Source organism: Ambystoma mexicanum, chromosome 1p (genome assembly GCF_040938575.1).
Source record: "Ambystoma mexicanum isolate Mex_15411 chromosome 1p, UKY_AmexF1_1, whole genome shotgun sequence".
Taxonomy (NCBI): Eukaryota; Metazoa; Chordata; class Amphibia; order Caudata; family Ambystomatidae; genus Ambystoma; species Ambystoma mexicanum.
The window spans coordinates 1,202,133,169-1,202,153,295 of record NC_090921.1 but is presented as its reverse complement, the minus strand read 5'-3'; positions in this window follow the sequence as shown (position 1 = coordinate 1,202,153,295).

Sequence of the window (20,127 nt, the reverse complement as noted above, 5' to 3'; positions counted from 1 at the left end):
TGAGTGAGTCTGGTGCCACAAGCGCCAAGTCTGACTCCAAGTGGGTCTTTGGAGGGATGGAGAGGCCCTTGAGGGCCATGTAGGTGATCGCGGCCTGGCTCCAGCCTGACATCTTAGAGGGCTGGGGACATGAGGGGCAGGAATCATGACAGAACTCCCCCCCAAGGCCCCTCTCAAGGTGGCTCTTCTGTCTGGTCCTGGTTTGGTTGGATAGTTTTTATGAAATCGTCTAAGCAAGCAAGGTGCATGGATGTACTCCCAAGGCTCCCATGTCCTGTCTTGTGGACCATACCCCTTCCAGTCTACTAAGTAGTATAATTTGGATCTGACGTACTTTGAATCTAGCATGTCCTTGACTTTGAATTCTGGCTGCCCGGCGACTACTACTGGCTGCGGTGGCGTTGCTACCCGGGTCCCATGTTGAACAGGTTTAAGGAGAGACACGTGGAACACAGGATGAATCTGCATGTTTGACGGCAAAGCTAGTCTGACCGCCACAGGATTTATCACGGAGGTGACAGTGAATGGACCCAGGTATCTTGGACAGAAAGTTCGGGTTCCTTTAATGGACACGTGTTTAGACGCCAGCCAGACTTTGTCTCCCACTTGGTAGTTGGGGGCCTTTGCTCTGTGTTGATCAGCAAACTTCTTTTGGCAATTCTTAGCTTGAAGTAGGTGTTCAGCTGCCCTTTTAAAGGTTTGAGAAATGGTTCTGTGCAAGGTTTTGACTGCTGGCATTTACAAGGTTGTAGGAACGTCCAACTCAGAAGTACGTGGGTGCCTGCCATACATGGTATAAAAGGGTGTCTGCCCAGTGCTGGTGTGTAGGGAATTATTATAAGCATATTCAGCTATCCATAATAGGTCGAACCAGCTTCCTTCAGCTTGTTGTAACATGCAACGCAGATATTGTTTGAGCGTCTGATTTGTCCTCTCAGTTTGACCATCCGTTTGGGGATGGTGACTGGTGGACAGCCGGATGTCGATCTGGGCCATAGAGCAGCATTTTCTCCAGAAGTTAGATACGAACTGAGTACCTCAGTCTGAGACCAAAACTGAAGGAAACCCATGGAGCCGTACGATGCCTTCAAGAAATACCTTTGCCAGAGTGGAAGCATTTGGGAGCCCCTTAAGAGGAATGAAATGTGCCATTTTTGAAAATAGGTCCATGACCACAAGAATAGTGTTAAACCCTTGACTGGGTGGTAAGTCAGTAATAAAATCGAGGGACAACGTGTGCCAGGGTGCTGGTGGGATTTCCAATGGTTGTAATAGCCCAGACGGTTTCTGCTTGGATGACTTGTTTTGAGCTCACACTCCACAAGATAGGATGAATTGGATAATGTCTTTACGCCACGTGGGCCACCAAGAATTTTGTTTTACCTTGGCTAGGGTTATAGTGATTCCGGGGTGGCCCTCAATCAAGGAATCATGATAACCGGACATGACTTGTTCTCATTGTTCTTGGTTTGGTAAGAATAAACGATTCCTGAAGTAGGGCAACTGATCTTTTATCGTGTAATGTTCTCCTTGCGCACTCCACGTTTGTAATTGCTCCGGACTCATCAGGTTTTGGATTTCTTCATGTAATTCTTTCTGAGTTATGGCTGCTGTGATTCCTAGGAGCTTGTCACTCGGGATGATTGCTATTGGGTCAGGGGTCTGATACCCTGCTCTTCTACCCCCATACGGGAAAGGGCATCGGCCTTCCCGTTTTTCATCCCTGGTCAAAATGTAATCACGTAGTCATATTCAGCAAAAAAAAGAGCCCAACGTAATTGTCGTGAGGATTGGGCCTTCGCCGTTTTTAGGTACTGGAGGTTCCGGTGGTCAGTTAATACGGTGATTGTGTGTCTGGCGCCTAATAGGTAGTGCTGCCATGCCTTAAAGGCTGACTTAATGGCCAGGAGTTCTTTGTCTGTGATAGCGTAATTGAGTTCAGGGGGTGTGAATTTACGTGACCAGAAGGCAACAGGGTGTAACTAGCCCGATTCGGGGTCCTTTTGTGATAGGACGGCTCCCATAGCCATGCTTGAGTCGTCCGTTTCCACCAGGTATGGGAGATCAGGGCGAGGGTGGCGTAAGATTGGGGCAGATGTAAATCTTGCTTTGAGTTCCTGGAAAGCCTCCTCGGCTTCTGTTGTCCACTGGAACTTTTTGTTGCTTTTCCTTAGTAATGAAGTGATGGGATGCACGATTTGCGAAAATCCTGGGATGAACCGGCGGTAGAAGTTTGCAAAACTCAGCATACTTTGAACCCCCTTGAATGAATTTGGGGATGGCCAGTTCAGGATAGCATCTACCTTATGTACATCCATTCGGATTCCATTCGGGCTGAGAATAAAGCCCAGGAATTCCCCCTCGGAGACATGGAAGGAGCACTTTTCGACCTTGGTGTAGAGCTGGTGTTGACGGAGTTTCTCCAATACGGATCGGACGTGTTTAATGTGGTCCTGCTTTGATGCGGAATATACTAGGATATCGTTGATGTACACTAGAGCACAGACATCAAGCAATTCCAGTAGGACATTGTTCATGAAGTATTAAAATGCAGCAGGCGCGTTGCAAAGGCCAAAGGGCATTACTTGATATTCGTACAAGTCGTATTTGTTGCGAAAAGCGGTTTTCCACTCGTTCCCCTGTTTTACGCGAACATGGTGATATGCCCCCCTCAGGTCTAGTTTTGTGTAGATTTGGGCATCTTTGACTTGATCAACAATTCAGGGATCAGTGGCAGGGGTTAGCGTTTTTTTACGGTAATCTGGTTCAGTGCGCTATAGTCGATGCACGTTTTCAAGTCCCCCTCCTTTTTCAGTACGAAGAATAGAGGACTGGCTGCTGGAGACTTCGAGAGATGGATGAATCCGTTGGCCAGGTATTGGTCAAGATAGGCTTTCAGGTGCTGGTTTTCTGGTTCCATGAGTGTGTAAATTTGACCACCAGGGATTTGTGCGCCGGGTATCAGGTCGATTTGGCAATCGTATGGTCTATGCGGTGGCAGGGTATTAGCCTGTTCTTTCTGAAAGACATCTTGAAAGTCCTGGTATTCACTTGGTAGGGTGTCGATTGCCACAGTCGCAAGCATGGAGGTACTGGTGTCTATTGGTGTTTCTCTTGGCGATAACATGTGTGGGCGCAAGTCTCGGGAAAGGCCAATTCTTTTGCTCACCAATCGATTCCAGGATTGTGAGCTACCAACCATGGTATTCCCAAAATCAACCGGAACTGTGGTGCCTTAATGAGGTTGAAAACAATAGATTCTTGGTGTCCATCCTGGCACAGAAGGGTTCCTGATCGATGTAATTCCCAACAGTTCCACTATGTACGCTCTTACTGCGTGCATCCGAGATGGTTGTTGGTGATTGATCAAGACCACAGATAGTGCAAAATGGGAGGTCTGTAGTTTGCTTTCTTCGCTCGACAAGTGGACCTCTATACTTGCCGGGCTGGGGAGTTTTCCGATTCCTTGATGGTATCTTCCTTGTCCGTGGCCCCTAGCATCCTCCTCGGTGGCTTCACAGGGCACTCTTTAAGGAAATGACCTCACCTTCCGCAGTACAGACATAACTGCTGCTGTCTCCTTTTATCCGTTTCTGCTTTAGTCAAGGGGGATCTGACACCCCCGATTTGCATTGGTTCTCCTGAACCTTCTGTTGTTTGGGCAGTATTGGCCTTTGAACGCATATACATAGGGCGAGGGTCTGGTCTGGTTTGATCTGCTCTTCGGTCCTGCAACCTATGATCCAGTTGAACAACAAGTTCAATGAATTCTGAGCAGTCTTTCGGGGGTTCACTACTTGTGCGAGAACATCCTTGAGCTCCCTCCGCAACCCTTGATGAAATAACATGGTTCTCTTCTCCACTGGCCATTCTGCTTCAACTACGAGTCTATTGAACGTGACTATGTATGTTAATATGTCTTGATTCCCTTGGCGTAGGGACAGAAGTTCGTTGTCTAATGCCTGCCCATGAGTACGACGGGCGAACAGCTTTTCCGTCTCCTGCTGAAAGCCCCTGAAGTCATGCAGCAAAGGATCGTCTTGGGCCACAAAGGGTACAAACCAGTCTGCAGCGCTACCAATCAGGTAGGATAGCACAAAAGCAACCCGTGATTGGTCATTCGGAAAGGCCCCTGGCCTACAAAGGAAGTGCAGGTGGCACTGGTTCATGAACATTGCAAACCTCTTGGGATCCCCCGTAAATCGTTCGGGCGGGGCCAAGGGAGCTGCCCCAGGAAGGGTTATCTGAACGGGGTTGGCTGATGGCGCTGGCATCGAGGGCACGCTTCCCGGCAATGGTGCATGCCCTGCTTGTGACTGGAGAAATTACCGGCTTAAATCATCAGTGCGTTCTTTGGCTACTATCAGCTCTCTCCTCAGGGTGTTGGTCTCCTGCCTGGCTGCATGTACTTCGGAATGTAGCTGCCCCAACATGTGGGCTAACTGGTCGGTTTCTGACGTTTCCATGACGCCCAGGTGGATTTTGATGTGAGGCTTTGCGTTCTGTAACGCTCACCTGGTATCCACGGGGACGTCACTCAGCCTTTTCTGACCTCTTAAGACCTCAAACCCTTCCCTGGAGGCTATCAACTGGAGACTGGGCCTGAAACACAGGATTGGTAGAGTTTAACTCCCTATTGTCTCTGTGTGCTTGAACCCCTTCTTCCCCGGGGTCCAACCGTTCCCTTTGATTCACAGTTCACCTTGTTTTCTTGGATAGTGTGCTCTCTGTCCTGCGTTGATTGATGTGGGCTCATTGCTGCCTAGTTACTTCACTGGCAAGAGTCCGACAGGTAAGTATAATGAGTCTTTTGAACAGTTCTCTAACTTCGTTCCTTTCCTTCCTTAGATGATGGCCGGCGTCCGGGGTTGGCGGCATGCTGCTGAGATGAGTAGCACTGAAGGTGAGTGAGAGTGCGATGCGCGATGCACCCCTTTTGTATTTGTATTGAACTGAGTTCTTTTTCTGTGTATTTTAGGTGCCGCAACCATCCATCTTGTCACTATCAATGCACTGCAAGTCCAATCCCCAATGTTAGTGAGTGAGTCTGGTGCCACAAGCGCCAAGTCTGACCACAAGTGGGTCTTTGGAGGGATGGAGAGGCCCTTGAGGGCCATGTAGGTGATTGTGGCCTGGCTCCAGCCTGACATCTTGGAGGGCTGGGGACATGAGGGGCAGGAATCATGACAGTTATGAGGGGTTCTGGAGTTTGAGGTGCAGGAGATATGTGACTCTAGTGTACGCAGAGGAGTCCTTCAATTCCTGGTTGATTGGAAGGGGCACTCTGCTTGTGACTGGACCTGGGAACCTTGCTGTAATGTTCATGCCCCCCCCCGCCGGATGCAAGAGTTTTTTCTACACTTCCATTGGAAACCTGGGGCCCCGGGTCTTTCTGGGAGGGTTCATAGTGTCACGCCACTTACCCAGAGACCGGGGTTGTCTGTTCTCGCCCGGCCTGTCTTCTCTTGGTATTTCTATCCACGCTTTCGCGCTTGGGGCTCCGCAAACCGGGTTACTTCCGGGTTTCGCGGCTCCTTTCCCCAGCGCATGCGCAGGGGACCGTGTTCCTTGCTCTGCACATGCACGGTGCATCGGACCCTTGGGACCAGTGAAGCTTGTGCTTCAAGCCTCGTTCTCAGGACGGAAGCACCTGGGAACGACCCGGCTTGCGTTGCAAGCCTCCCAGGTGCTGGTAGTCCTATAAAGGGAGGCACCGGTCTTGCTCTAGTCGCGTCTGAACGCGGTTAGCGCTCTGACCGTGTCTTTGCTCAGATCCTTACCTGCCTTGTTCTCGCTCCTGTGCCTGCTCCTGCCTTGTTCCCTGGGGACCCGTTCTTGGGGTGGTTCCTGTTCCTTGCAGGTTGCTCCTTGTTCCTTGTCCTCCATCCTGAGAAGGGCTCTCATCTTCCAGCTACCTTGGGTTGGTTCTTCTGGTCCCTACCTTCCCTACCTTCTACCTTGCTCAATGGTTGTATTCCTTTCCCTGCGCCTCTGACTATTACCCTCCTGGCCTGCAGTCTGTCACCTAAGTGTCTCCCTCCTCGCCTGCTAGCCTGGCTATCTGGGTGCCACCTTCCTTGCCTGTCTGCCTGGTCATCGAAGAGCCTCCGGACCTGCAGATCCTTTCACCTGCTATCCACCTGATCTGCGCTGGGATAACCATCCAGAGTCTTCGCCTTCTCCATCTTCTTAAAACTACAAATCGCTACCCCTGTCAGTGCTTGCACTGTCCTGACGTCACGTAAATCAGAGGATAGCACCTAGTGACATTGGGAGCGGGTTCAACTTCAGCCCGGTCCCCATCCCGGGTTGGAGCCGGGCCTGTTTCCCGCGTTACAATCCATTGGAGTGTCAACAGACAGCCTGGCAGCCAATCCAAGACCGTCAACCAAGCAAACAGGTATGCAGCATCCCCGAGACAAGTTCCTTAACAGAATGTTTGAAAAACTTAGATGGTTGAATTAAGGGTTACAGAGTAAATACTTATGAAGGAATGAGAAATCTTGTAAAGTTTGAGTCTATTTTTGATGTCTGCTTTCCTGAGCTCAGACAGCACTTGGCTGATTCTAAGGAGATAGATCCAAAGAAACTAGCTAAGGCTGCTGACTTGTGGGTTGCCAACAGAGCTACTCACAAGGATTCTGGGGCTACTCAGAAAAAGGATGAGGGGAAACAACCAAAGAAAGACAACAACGATAATTCTAATACCTCCAATCCAAAAGAGGGCCACAAACAACAACATAAGGGTAAACCACAAGGGAAACCAAATCAGGCTAGTGCACCATCTGGACTCAAACCAGACGGAGGTCAGAACAAACCACCATTCTTTAAGACATTTGGGAAATGTTATATTTTTGGGTCCACTGACCATGTGAAAGGGGATCCCAGTTGCAAGGGTAAACCTTCAGGGGTCCACACTGTCTCCTTAGCCTTCTCCCTAGAGGAAGAAGTCCCTATGGCAAGTGGAAACTTTAACCTACTGGCTGAAAAACCCATGAGAGTCTCAGCTAGTGTTTCTTTAGTGTCCCTGGGCTTGTGGGAACAACAAAATTTAGATGTCTATAATTCCATCCCATACTAAAGAGTATTATAAAGATAGTGTTCCTGTAAATGGTCAGGAGACTCCTGTCATCAGAGACACTGGAGCCAGCATAACTGTGGCGGATGAATCATTTTTCAAGGTGGAGGATGTTGCTAAGGCACCCAAACACCTCACCAAGTTAGCTGGAGGCCCTGTGTAAATGCTTCCCCAGTTACCAGCTCTCATCCAGTGTAATGATATGATTGTCATAATACCTGTTAGTGTGCAGAGTGAAGTAGCTGGGTGAGTCCTGTTGGGTAATGATCTGAAAACTCTTGGAGTTGTGTCAAGCACCCCCAGGCCTCCCGGTAAGAGGAGACAGGAGTTCACTAGGTCTGCAAGGGAAAGAACCTTGAGAGGCTCTCCAGAGGAGATGATAGAGGAAACTTTCACTCCCACTCCACAGGAGTTGCTCACTGCTATTTCTAGAAAGAATGAGGCAAAGGGGAAACCCAAGACCTCCAGGAAAAAGACAGACAGCAACGCTGTGCTACCACCAAAGACATCACCAAGATTTTCCAAAATCACACCTGTGATCCCTCCACCTGCTGAGGCAGAGTGTGAGGTGCAACCTTGTGTGGTTGAGCCAGTATCTGAAGAGTCATATCTGGAAGAAAACACTGTCTTAGTTGGTGATCTTGATCCTGTTGACCATCCTGAGCTGCAGTCTTTACTGGCAGAAGGTGGACCCAACAGGGCAGACTTTAGCAAAGGACAGAGAGAGTGTCCTACTGTTGAGGTCTTCGACAACAGGCTGCTAACCAACTTGATGGGCAAGAAGTTGGGAAGCACAGGTTATGCTGGGAAGATGGCCTCTTCTACAGTGAACCAACTGAGTCTACCCCTGGGGACGGCAAAAGTCTTGTAGTGCCCCTTGCCAACAGACTCCAGTTCCTACATTTAGCCCACGAGATACCTTTGGCTGGTCACTTGAGTTTCAAGAAGACTCTCTCTCTACTTCTACTGGCCTAAAATGGGTTCAGAAGTTGACAAATTCTGTAGGAGCTGTCACACTTGCCAAACCTCTGGCAAGAGTGGAGCCAATAATGTGGCACCCCTGGTGCTTCTCCCGGTGGTGGGAGTTCCTTTTGGGAGGGTGAGCATTGACATTGTCGGTCCCCTTGACCCTCCCACATCTTCAGGGAACAGGTTTATACTGGTTGTAGTAGATCATGCTACAAGATACCCAGAAGTCATACCTATGAGATACGGCTCAGGCTGTGGCTAAGGCTCTACTTGGTATTTTTACCAGAGTAGGGTTTCCTAAGGAAGTGATATCTGACAGGGGATCCAATTTTATGTCCCACTACATGCAAGCCATGTGGAAAAAACTGTGGTGTCACTTACAAGTTCTCTACAGCCTAGAGGTTTAATAATACTATGAAGAGCATTATAGGTGCTTTAGAGGAACCCCTTAAGAAAATGTGGGACCCTTCTACTGCCATGCCTTCTCTTTGCATGTAGAGAAGTCCCTCAGGAGGGAGTGGGTTACAGTCCCTTTGAACCACTCTATGGCCATCCAGTAAGAGGTCCATTGGCCCTGATCAAGGAGGGGTTGGAGAGTGCTCCTTCCCCCAAGCCAGTCAGAGTGACTGACTATGTGATAGGTCTCCGGAGGAGAATGTCACACATGATGGCAGAAGCAAGTGATAACTTAAAAGCATGTCAGGCTCTGGTCAAACATTGGCATGACCAGAGGGTCAGCATGGCTGAGTTCTCTCAAGACCAGCTTGTATTAGTTATGGTGCCAACAAGGCAGAGGGCCTTGCAGGACAAATGGATATGACCCTTCAAGGTTGTGGGCAAACGTGGAGAGGTGTACTATCTGGTGGACTTAGGCAGACCTAAGGAGGCTTCCAGAGTCTTTCACACCAACCGTTTAAAGGCTTATATCTTGAGACTAGAAGTAGGAGCTCTGTTTCTAGCTTCAGCTCAAGAGGAAGAGGAGAGTCAACCTCTACCTAACCTCCTCAGAGGCCAACCTTTAGATGAACAGATAGAAGGAGTTAATCTCTCTTCTCAGCTGACTTCTGAACAACAGGAGGAGTGCAAAGTTCTGTTGAATCAGTTTGCCTCCCTGTTTTCACTATCACCAGGCTTGACCCCTTGGGGCCAACATGATATTCTCACTGGTGACTGTTTACCTGTGAGAAGCAGGGGTTACAGAATGTCAGAACATGTGAGATCCCACATCAAAGGAGAGGTCAACAAGATGCTTGCTCTCAGGGTTATAGATCCATCGACAAGACCATGGTCTAGTCCAGTTGTTCTAGTACCAAAGGCAGGATCCAAGGAGTTGAGATTCTGCGATGACTATAGAGCTCTAAATGCAGTCACTAAAACTGATGGTCATCTTTTGCCAAGGACAGATGAACTGGTGGATAGACTTGGTTCCGTCAAGTACCTCAGTTCATTTTGTCATGATGCCTACCCCCGGAGCACCAGGCCAGGCCCAGCACCCCTGGGAGCAGGCATCATGCCCCCGGGTAAAAGCCCAGCGGCCCTTTATTGGGGCTGTTTGGAACTCTGTCCTGGCGCCGTTGGCGCCAGGCTCATGTTGGACATCAGTCCTGGCGCCATAGACGCCAGGCTCATAAGGGGAAGTGTTTGGTGCACTTACCTGAAGCAGACCATGCTGCATACTCACCTGATGCAGACCATGCTGCATGAAGAACGAAGCCAAATGAGGCTTAGGAGGGACGATTTCTCTGAAGGAACTATTTTGTTACTTGGGTTGGGCTGTGGAAGAATACTCACCTGGAACTTCTTCCAAGGCTATTTAAGCCACGCCCGGACAGCCACACGTGCTTCGCGTTGTTCTGCATCCCAGCAGCTGAACGCTCACCGTGTCAGCTCCTGCACCTGGACTCCAGCCACGCCCGCCTCGAACCTGGAACACCTGTAAGGAAAGAAGAGAAGAGAAAGGTGAAAACCAAGAACTTATTCAACCTTCTTACCTGCATCCGGAATCTTCACGCCAGCATTCCTGAAGGAAGACTTCCATTTAAAAGCACCGTGTTGCTCGCTGCAGCGCCGCCCTTCACTCACCTGTTCCCGAGACGCCGCCCGGCTCCATCGCGGCTCTCAACACCGGTCGCCACATCCCTGCACCTAGGGGAGAGAAGAAGAGACAAAAGGTGAGCAAGGGAACACAAGAGGAAAGCCGAATTTTCACCCATATTACTTACCGGCTTTTCTTGGTGAACCATTCCACATCTCGGGTCGGCGCCGCATCTTTGGCAGGTACCGCACCCCGGCCCCTATGGGGAAAGGACAAAAGACATTACTGGGGAATTATAAAGACATTTAAGGGGTCGCCCTCAGCACTAACTCACCTGATTTTACCACCGGCAATTTAACCCCTCAACGCATCGCCTTCGTTCTGCACCTGAAATAAAGGACAGATCACAGGTTAGGAAAAACAACATAAAAGGAGGCTCACACTTGAACTTTTGCATCGCTCAGAAAAGTCAAATGGATTTGCCAGCGCCATTCTGAAAACCAGTGAAGTAACTGGACGAACGCGCGCCCCTGCACCAGAAGCAAGATGGAGAGTTCATCCTTCCAAACCATAAGGTGAGCTTAAACCGGGGGTTTTGGAGGAAGTCAGAGAAGAACGAAGCGGGAAAGGGGGGAGCAAGCACACTATTCAGCAGACAGTTAATCCCCTTTCTCATCTGCAGAAGGATATTCCTACGGGCCAGACAAGCAAGATTTGGGGGTCCTGTTCAATCGGTGGTCCGAATTCTGCGCATCACGCTTGAAGAGGCCACAGCAACCCAGACCAGACCAGCGCCTTCCGTGGGAGCCAGGTGAGCGTTACACATTTGACCTAACCTCAGGCTATTGGCAAATAGCACTGACAGACCATGCCAAGGAGAAAACTGCATTTTCTACCCCAGAAGGCCTCTACCCGTTTAAGGTTATGCCTTTTGGAATAAAGAATGCACCTGCTACATTTCAAAGGATGGTTAATAAAGTTCTGAATGGGATGTAGGACCTCTGCATGGCATACTTGGATGACATTGCAGTCTTCTGCCCTACATGGAAAGAACATATTGACCACCTAGGATATGTTTTGCAGGCTCTTGAGCAGGCCCATCTGACTATAAAGGCAAGCAAATGTCAAATTGGTCAGATTAAAGTGGTCTACCTTGGTCCTGAGGTAGGAGGAGGTGAGATAAGGCCATTGCCCAGCAAAGTACAAGCTGTGCAAAACTGGGTCACCCCTACTACTCAAACCCAAGTGAGAGCTTTTCTAGGTTTCACTGGGTACTACAGTAATTTCATAGAGAGCTATGGGACCATAGCTTCTCCCTCAAATGTAGTCTCCTCTCCAAAATTCCCTAAAAAGGTTAGATGGAATGAGGAGTGCACTCAAGCATTTGAAACCCTGAAGAAAGCCCTTTGTCATGCTGCACTCCTAAGACCTCCTGATTACCACCAACCCTTCATTGTGCAGACAGATGCCTCCAATATAGGTATAGGTGCACTCCTTAGTCAACTGGATGAGAAAGGTAGGGAACACCCCATTTGCTTCATCAGTAGGAAACCGAAGGAACGAGAGACAAGGTGGGCAACCATAGAGCGTGAATGCTTTGCCATTCTGTGGAGTTTGAAGAATTTTAGACCATACTTGTATGGATCTACTTTTGTGAATCAAACTGAGCACCAATCCTTGAGATGGTTAATGGAAATGAAAGGGGGAACACCCAAAACTTCTAAGATGGTCAATCTGCTTGCAAGGGTTTGATTTTACCATTGATCACAGAGCAGGATGTCGCCACCAAAATGCTGATGGTCTCTCCAGGATGTTATTAACCAACTAGAGGTAGAGATTCATCCATGAGTGGATTAAATCCTCCTGTCCCTTGGGGGGCAAGTATTAGGGAGAATTCTCATAAATGGTTGATATCCCTTACCTACTGAGTCCCTCAGCAGCTTTGCTGGATTTATAGGATGTATTTGTTTCACCTGGTAAGAGTGTGAGCCTTTTTTCCCACTCTTACATGTGTTTTGCTATGTGTATTTCTACTTTTTGTGTGATCTTGGGCACTGGAGTCTCACCTACTCCAGGGCACCATATTCTTCCATGTGTGTTACACAGCACCTTCAGTGCAGTGACACAGGGTTGTCTTTTAAACCTCCCACCAACTCCATTTTCTGGGGCTGACTACTGTCCCCCAGAAAAGATAAAGTTGCCATTAACTTTATTTAGTCACTTTTACCACAGACCCATTACACCCCATCTTCAATGGAGTATTGGAAAGGGTTAATTCTTATCCCTTTTTGTCTGTGCCTCTTGGAGCACTGTTTCGCTCCCTTTACATTATTACTGGCTGGTGGCAGTGGTATCTACCCTAACTTTTCTACCGCGATTATCTTGTATAAATGTGGTAATGTTTTAGGCTATTATATTAGCCTCGAACATAAACCCGCTTGACCAAATACATTTTATTTTGGCTCCGGCCTGGTTTATTCACCATTTCTTTTTGTTAAAGTCTTTCTCATGTTTTACTCTGCGTGCTAAACCAGGTTTGGTCCCTTTGTTCCTCGCCTTTTGGCGGGCTTCCACACAGAAGCCCTCCTTTAGGCACCTAAGAATCTGGGTAGGCAGGATGTGAGGGAGGGGTTTTTAGGACCCCTGCCATGGGTCCCTTGGTAACCCAAGTTGCACTCCTGTCTGATTGGCTAAGGGGACTGGCCTTACCAGGCCAGCCACCCTGCTGTGTGATTGACAGCCAGGCTGTATGAATGGGATAAAACTGCATAAAAAACAGTTCTCTGGGACTGGAAGAGCAGAGTCGCCACTGGAACGAAAGACCCAATGAGGAACTGGAAGAAGACGACCCCTACAATGACTGAACCACCCGGTGAAGCCCTGGTGCAGGTCCAAATCTCCAGAATACAACGACAGAGAAGATCCTCCACGAAACTTCTTCCCTTGAGCTGGTCGGACAAACCAGTTCACCCAAACTGCAAGCCATGACCCCTCCTCTGGTCGAATTCACTGTACAGAGCTACAGTGGCCGGATAGCCAGGAATGTCAGACCCTGCTTGGGTTTTAAGGAGTGCACCTTTTATTCGTTGCTTTGCTCTGCTGCTGGTTTCTTCCCTGGGTAGTGCAGGACCCTCCAGTCTTCCTAATTCTGACCAGTCCGACAGTCACTTCAGGAACCATGAGCCTGCAGGAACTACCAGGAACATCTGCCTCAGTTACAGCTCCCTCTCCGTTTTAAGGTGTTGTGCAAATCCGGTTGTTTGTTTCGTTCAGCCGCAGGGAAAGTGTTTGAAATCTTTCTCCAATCCGAGGGCTTGTCCTTCTCTTCTCTTCTCTTTGAACTAACTTTTCTATCAACCAACCTCATCCGGAAACCGTGCCACGAACATTACCGCAAACTGCACTGAACTGTATTATCTTGAGCAAAAGACTTTTGAACCATTGGCCCTAAGCCTTTTCTATCTGATTTTATCATTGTAATCTCTCTTGTTCGCTTGCACTGAGTACTTACATGTTGGTGTGGATTCATTTCTGTAAACATTTGTCTTTCGCTCCCTTTTAAATTGCTGGAGTGCCATTTTGCTCCCACTTCACTTTGTGAGCTTAACTTGTCTGGAATTTAAGGGAAGTGGTGTGGTGTATTAAGAGAGTGATTTTTAGACTGCTTATAATAGTGTAATGTTATATAACTGAAGAGTGAAATAAATGTATATTCTTTTACTTGAAAACCTTGAGTCGGTGTTTGCCTGAATCATAGTAATTGCTGTCCTTTGTGTAATTATTTGATACTGCTCACTTACTCTTGAGATAAGTCTGGCTGCTCTGCTACTGCTACCACTCTAACTGTGTAGTACGGGCTTGTACCAAAGGTGAAATTGTACTGTCAGTTGTAGTCTTAATTGTGTGTGGTGTTCCCAAAGGGTACTGCATATAATTCTGCCTAACACGCCACAGTTCTGGTTCTCTCCAACCTTTCTAGTGCCATTGTTTCTGAAGCACAGTTTTGTACTTTACAGAGGCACTATCTGCAAGGGTACTCCTTTGTCATCGACCCAAGTCAGTAGTTTAGTGAGTCTCAGCCATAGAGGCTTGCATACAATTTGCACTACGTCAATGGTAGGTTTAAAACAACCAATGACCACATAGGCCCTGTAGATGACCACTCCTTCTTCCCATCCATCTAGTGAAAGCACAGATCCCCAAATCTGCATCTGGCCTCTGTTTTTCCATCTCTGAATTTCTTCTGTAAATTTTCCAGGACTTTCAAATCTCCTGTTTACTTCCCATCTGATTTCAGCTCCTTTTACTCCAGGCTTTTCATATCTGATTACGTGATACTTGGTATGTGGCCTGTTTCTTGTCTTTGTGTCTTGAATATGGTCACCTTCATCTGGATCTGTCCATTTACTTGCCCTTTTGAGGTAGGCATTTCAACCCATGAACTGGCCTCTTGTCAAGCAGAGCACTATATGTGATAGATAAGGTGCTGTCTGTACATCTATTTCAATAGCTATGCAGATTTTGGACTTCCCCATGCTATAAGGTAGGAGTGCACATACAAAACATTCCTACTTTGAGGTACTCCTTCCCACTTCCCTCATATGCTGATACCATATGTTATTCCCCAAATGTGCTGTACTGTCCAGGTAATCATTTAATTCCTGATAATCCTCCTTAGCACTTAGTTTATGCCTCATCCTCTTTGTTTGAGCTCCTATAATCATCTCATGAAGTATGTCAGCATAATTCATTCTTACTGGACCAATCATAGAAACATTTGTCCATGGACTCAGTGCTTTTAGGTGTGCTAACTGTGTAGGAGAATGGTCTAAAAGCCTCATCCTATCCTGATGCCTTTTCTTAGAAGCAGAAAATGATGGCCATGGAGACCCTGCCATAATCTCCATGCGTAACCTCCCTCCAAAAGGAAGCTCTGCTTTATCTATTTCAGTATTAATTATCTTTGAATGTACCTCTAGTATAGGAACAATTACATAAGGTCTCAGCTGCCTTGTAGTTGCCACATTTGTACCTTCCCTTTGCATAGGAAGCTAGAAAGGACTTGTTTGGGTTCACAGTAAAATGTGCATACTGTAAGTGACAGAAGTATCACTCTAAACAAAATAAATGTGTAAATGATATATAGGTAACCCCATTTTTTACAACAGTAGCTTCTTGCACAATGTGGACGTCTCTCGGTGTCTGGAGACATGTTGTTGCTATTGACGCTGCCATTCTCTTTTTTAAGGAAGGAAAAAACATTTTTTTAATTGGGCAACATAATGCAATACTCTGAAAACTGCTGATCTTCTCCACAAATTCCTTGACCAGCTTCAACTGGCTGTTTGTCCAACGGTGAACAAAAGCTCCTAGTGAAGACCACGAATTGGCCTTTTAACAGAATACATGACAGTTCTCCTTCAGCATGAAACAAAAAACTTTAATCAGTCGCTTTGTAAATCTTCTCCTTCGATAGTCTCATTCAGTTCTCAATGTTCTCTCAGAGCAAAGGTTCACCTGCGTGATTCTGTCTCTTAAAATGTCATTAATGACTGCGTTATTCCTCAGATTCCTCAGGAATGATCGGACATCAGTTTTTCTCCCAACAACAGTTGGGCATACTTCAACTAGATAGTAAAACACCAAGCCGACCAATCTATGTGCATTGCCTGCTCATAGGGGCATTTGTGTTTTCCCCACTGTGCTCAGGAAGCTGAAGGATTTGCTCAATAACAGCTGTGAGCAATCTCCTCACGATTGAAGATTCTTAGGATCTTGCAGGAAATGATGAATGTCAGTAGTTCTCCCCAACACCTCAGTGAGAAAGGAATCAGGTTATCGTTCCTTCTTCCAGTCGTCGAAAAGGAATTCCAAATTTAGCATGCTTTCCTTCTCGGACAAGACTTAAACATGTCTTAGTCCAATGTCAACAAACTCCTGTGGCCCAAGAACAGATAGCTTCCCTTAACTCTTTTTAAATGACTGAAAAGAGTGTCCTGAAACAAGCCACATTCCAATATCTTACTTATTTGTTGATTCAACAGCTTCTGCGTCCTTCTTCCTCATCATAGACCTAGTCTGCACGTGCTGTGGTTCTTCCCCGATGCTTGCTTCTGATAGGGGTGCAGGTGAAGCGGGTTCTCCAGCATAAATCTTCATGTCACTAAGAAATATCCAGGCACATCTTCCAATTACCTTTACTGCTGATGGCGCTACGTTATCAATGATAAATGGACCGTAAATCGTGGCACGTGCCATCTACGGGGAAAGTTCCCGATCAATAAAGGAAAGGGAAAGGTTTGGGAAGACGTAAGCTTTCAGCTCCTGCTGTTGTAGCATCTCCTTCTGTGTTCTGTGTCCCACACCCCTTTCGCTTGAGCTGTTCTGAAATGACAGAGATACTTGAGATCATACAGGTTAAGTAATCAGGTAACTCCTTTGCTAACAGTTCTGCAGTCATCTGGGCATCACTTTTAGTTCTAGATGGAGGTGTGAGAGGTGTCCTCATTCGCCTCCCTGTCACTATTTTTTGTGGGGTACCTGGATGGTTTCTCAACGCATACAATGCCAGTGGTAGACAATGCAACCGCCGCACCAGGATCCAGCTGATCTGCCTCCCCGTGCAGGAATCAGCAGTCGGCGCGGCCCCCCCGCCCACGAGGCCCTGCCCGAAGACAAGATGGCCGTCGCCACCATCACTATGGCAACGAATCAACTACGAGCCCCACAGCGCCCTCATAGGCTCCCACACCTCTGCAGGCCCTCCCCTCCTGCTTTAAATGGAGGGGAGGCGCGCCGCGAGGCGAAGCCGCAGAGCGAAGGCCGTGAGAAAAGGCCCGCTCCTCTCTTTGCAGCTCCGCTGCGAGCTGGCATCAGGAGACCTCCGCCGCACCAGGATCCAGCTGATCTGCCTCCCCGTGCAGGAATCAGCAGTCGGCGCGGCCCCCCCGCCCACGAGGCCCTGCCCGAAGACAAGATGGCCGTCGCCACCATCACTATGGCAACGAATCAACTACGAGCCCCACAGCGCCCTCATAGGCTCCCACACCTCTGCAGGCCCTCCCCTCCTGCTTTAAATGGAGGGGAGGCGCGCCGCGAGGCGAAGCCGCAGAGCGAAGGCCGTGAGAAAAGGCCCGCTCCTCTCTTTGCAGCTCTTCGCTGCTCGACGATGCCGCAGGGAGGTAAGATCCCTATTCCAACATTGAATTCCGTACTCACCGGAACCCGCAGCCTTTCTGGAAGAAACTCCAACCTCTGTGCACGCACGTTACAGAACACTCAGCACCAAGTCCAACCCAGCCTCACTTCAAGGCTACGCCGCCTCAGGGCAAGATTACTGCCCGCAACACCTGGCCTTGTCCCTAGCACCCCCAACCTGCCCATACTCCGTGGCCATCGCATGAACGCATACCTGTGCTCCCGCCATGCCCTCCTGCAATGCAACAACCCCTCACTTCCGGTCATGGACAAGTCTACTTCCTTTATGTACAGGAAAAAAACAGAACTCCAAACCACCGCCGCAAACCTCCATGGTTCACTCATTTATACTAAACACCACACCAGCGCTCCTAAGCCCGCTATCAGGTCTGTAGCCACAGCCAAGTCTGCACCTACCACTGTTGATATGCCCTGCACTGCTGATGTGCCTGCGCCCTCTGCTCATGTGCCATGCATTACTGTTGTGCCCGTACCTACTGCTGATATGCCCTGCACTGCTGATGTGCCTGCGCCCTCTGCTCATGTGCCATGCATTACTGTTGTGCCCGTACCTACTACTGCTGATATGCCCTGCACTGTACACACACCCATTGCTGCAACCCCCCTCAAATGCGCCTTGATTAACTGCAGATCCCTCACTGCCCACTCCCTTGATATCAATGATCTCATCATTCTCAACAACCTAGACCTACTATTCCTCAGTGAAACCTGGCTTTCCGATGCCTCAGGACCTGCCCTCGCCCTAGCTATCCCACAAGGATACCTCATTTACAGACAAGACCGCTCCTCCCACCGAGGTGGAGGGGTCGCCGTCATTGCCAAAGATTCCCTCTCTGTTGGGATAATCCACAAAAACCTTGATGATAACTCTAACTACCTCCTCCTAAAACTTAAGCTCTCCCATAACCACACTATAGCATTTCACCTCATCTACCGCCCTCCAGGCATCTCCTATGAATTCCAAGAAGCCCTCACCCACTCAATCACTAACAACCTCAAGAAATCATCTAAAATCCTGCTCCTCGGTGACTTCAACCTGGGCCTTAACGACCCCAAAGACACCCACGCCAAAGCTTTAAAAAAAACGCTATCCACCCTTGGGTTCACACAGACCATTTCGAGCCCCACACACTCAAAAGGCCGTACCCTTGATTGGGTCGCTCACCACAACTGCCCTATCAGCCCCACCCTAATCACTCCTCTGCCATGGACCGATCACCATCTCATCTCCTTCAACATCAACACCTCTAGAAACTCTCAACCTCCCACTACACCTCTCCCTGCCGCCCTCACGCGCAGCGCCAAACTCCTCACCCACGACAACCTCTCTCAGCACCTCAATGTACCTGCACTGCTTCCCCCTTTCGTGAATGACCCAGTTACCCTCGCCAACGACTTCAAAAGGGTCCTCTCCCATGCCGTTAATGTGGTAGCTCCCCTCACTCTTAAAAAAGAAAAGAAAAATAAACACTGCAATGCCTGGTTTACCCAGGACCTCTTACAGATGCGAGGGAAAAAACGAGCGGCACTGACCACCTGGCGCAATAACCCATCAGAAGCCACCCTTCTAGCATTCAAAACCTCCTCTAAACGCTACAAAGCTGCCATTACTGAAGCTAAGGCAACGTCATTCAATGCCAGAATCTCCTCTGCCAAATCAAGAAGCCGCGAAATCTTCTCCATATTCAGAGAACTGGAGACACCCCCTTCTCCACCCTCTCCAATAGTGAAGGATGGATCCTGGTGCAATGCCATCCAATCTGCAATGCTTAATAAACTTGAAACCCTACAAACCAAAATACTCAACCACCAAAAGGAGATATCCAAGCTAATAACCAGCAGTCATTCCACTCCACCAACCAAGCCTCCTAACCCCTCCCCCCAGTTCGATTTCAGAGACATAAGTGTCCCAGAGGTCATCTCTCTCCTCCATACCATCAAACCATCCAATTGCAAGGGGGATGTATGCCCAGCGCAAGTAATTAAAGACTGTGCCCCCTCATTAGCCCCTATCATAGCCGCTTTCATCAATGCCTCCTTTCACTCTGGTGAAGTCCCACTAAGTCTAAAGGAAGCCTGGGTTCGCCCGCTCCTCAAAAAACCCTCACTTGATCCAGCCATCCCAACAAACTACAGGCCAATCACCACTGTCCCCTTCCTACTGAAAATTCTGGATAAAGCAGCCTACCTGCAAATACAGAAATTTCTAGAGGACAACCATCTCCTTGGCCTTAGGCAATCAGGGTTCAGGCCACGGCATGGAACTGAAACAGCTCTCCTTGACCTGAAGAATCAAATTGATGACCTTAGGGACTCAGGAAAGCCTGCTCTCCTCTTGCTCCTCGACCTATCGGCAGCATTTGACCTAGTCAACCACAAAACTCTCTGCCAGCATCTATCATCAATAGCGAACTTCTCAGACAATGCCTGCAAATGGATAGAATCATTCTTGAAGGACAGATCTATGAAGGTCTTCTCAGACTCCTCTTCTGCCGACCCCAGCACCATCAAGTGTGGCGTCCCGCAAGGCTCATGCACGGCCCCCACCCTCTACAACCTCTTTACAAGGCCCCTGTTCAAAATCCTTGACTCCATGGGCATCTCGTATACTAACTATGCGGATGACACCCAGGTACTTATCCCCCTCTCAGGTGACTACACATCTGACCAAAATACCTTAAACGCAATCTACTCAACAATTCAAACCTGGATGGCAGAAAACTGGCTCTGCCTTAACAGTGACAAAACTGAGCTCCTGCTGGTTGGCTCACCGTCCACCCTAAATAAACTAAACAAACAGTACTCCTCCTTCGTCATAGACAGTATC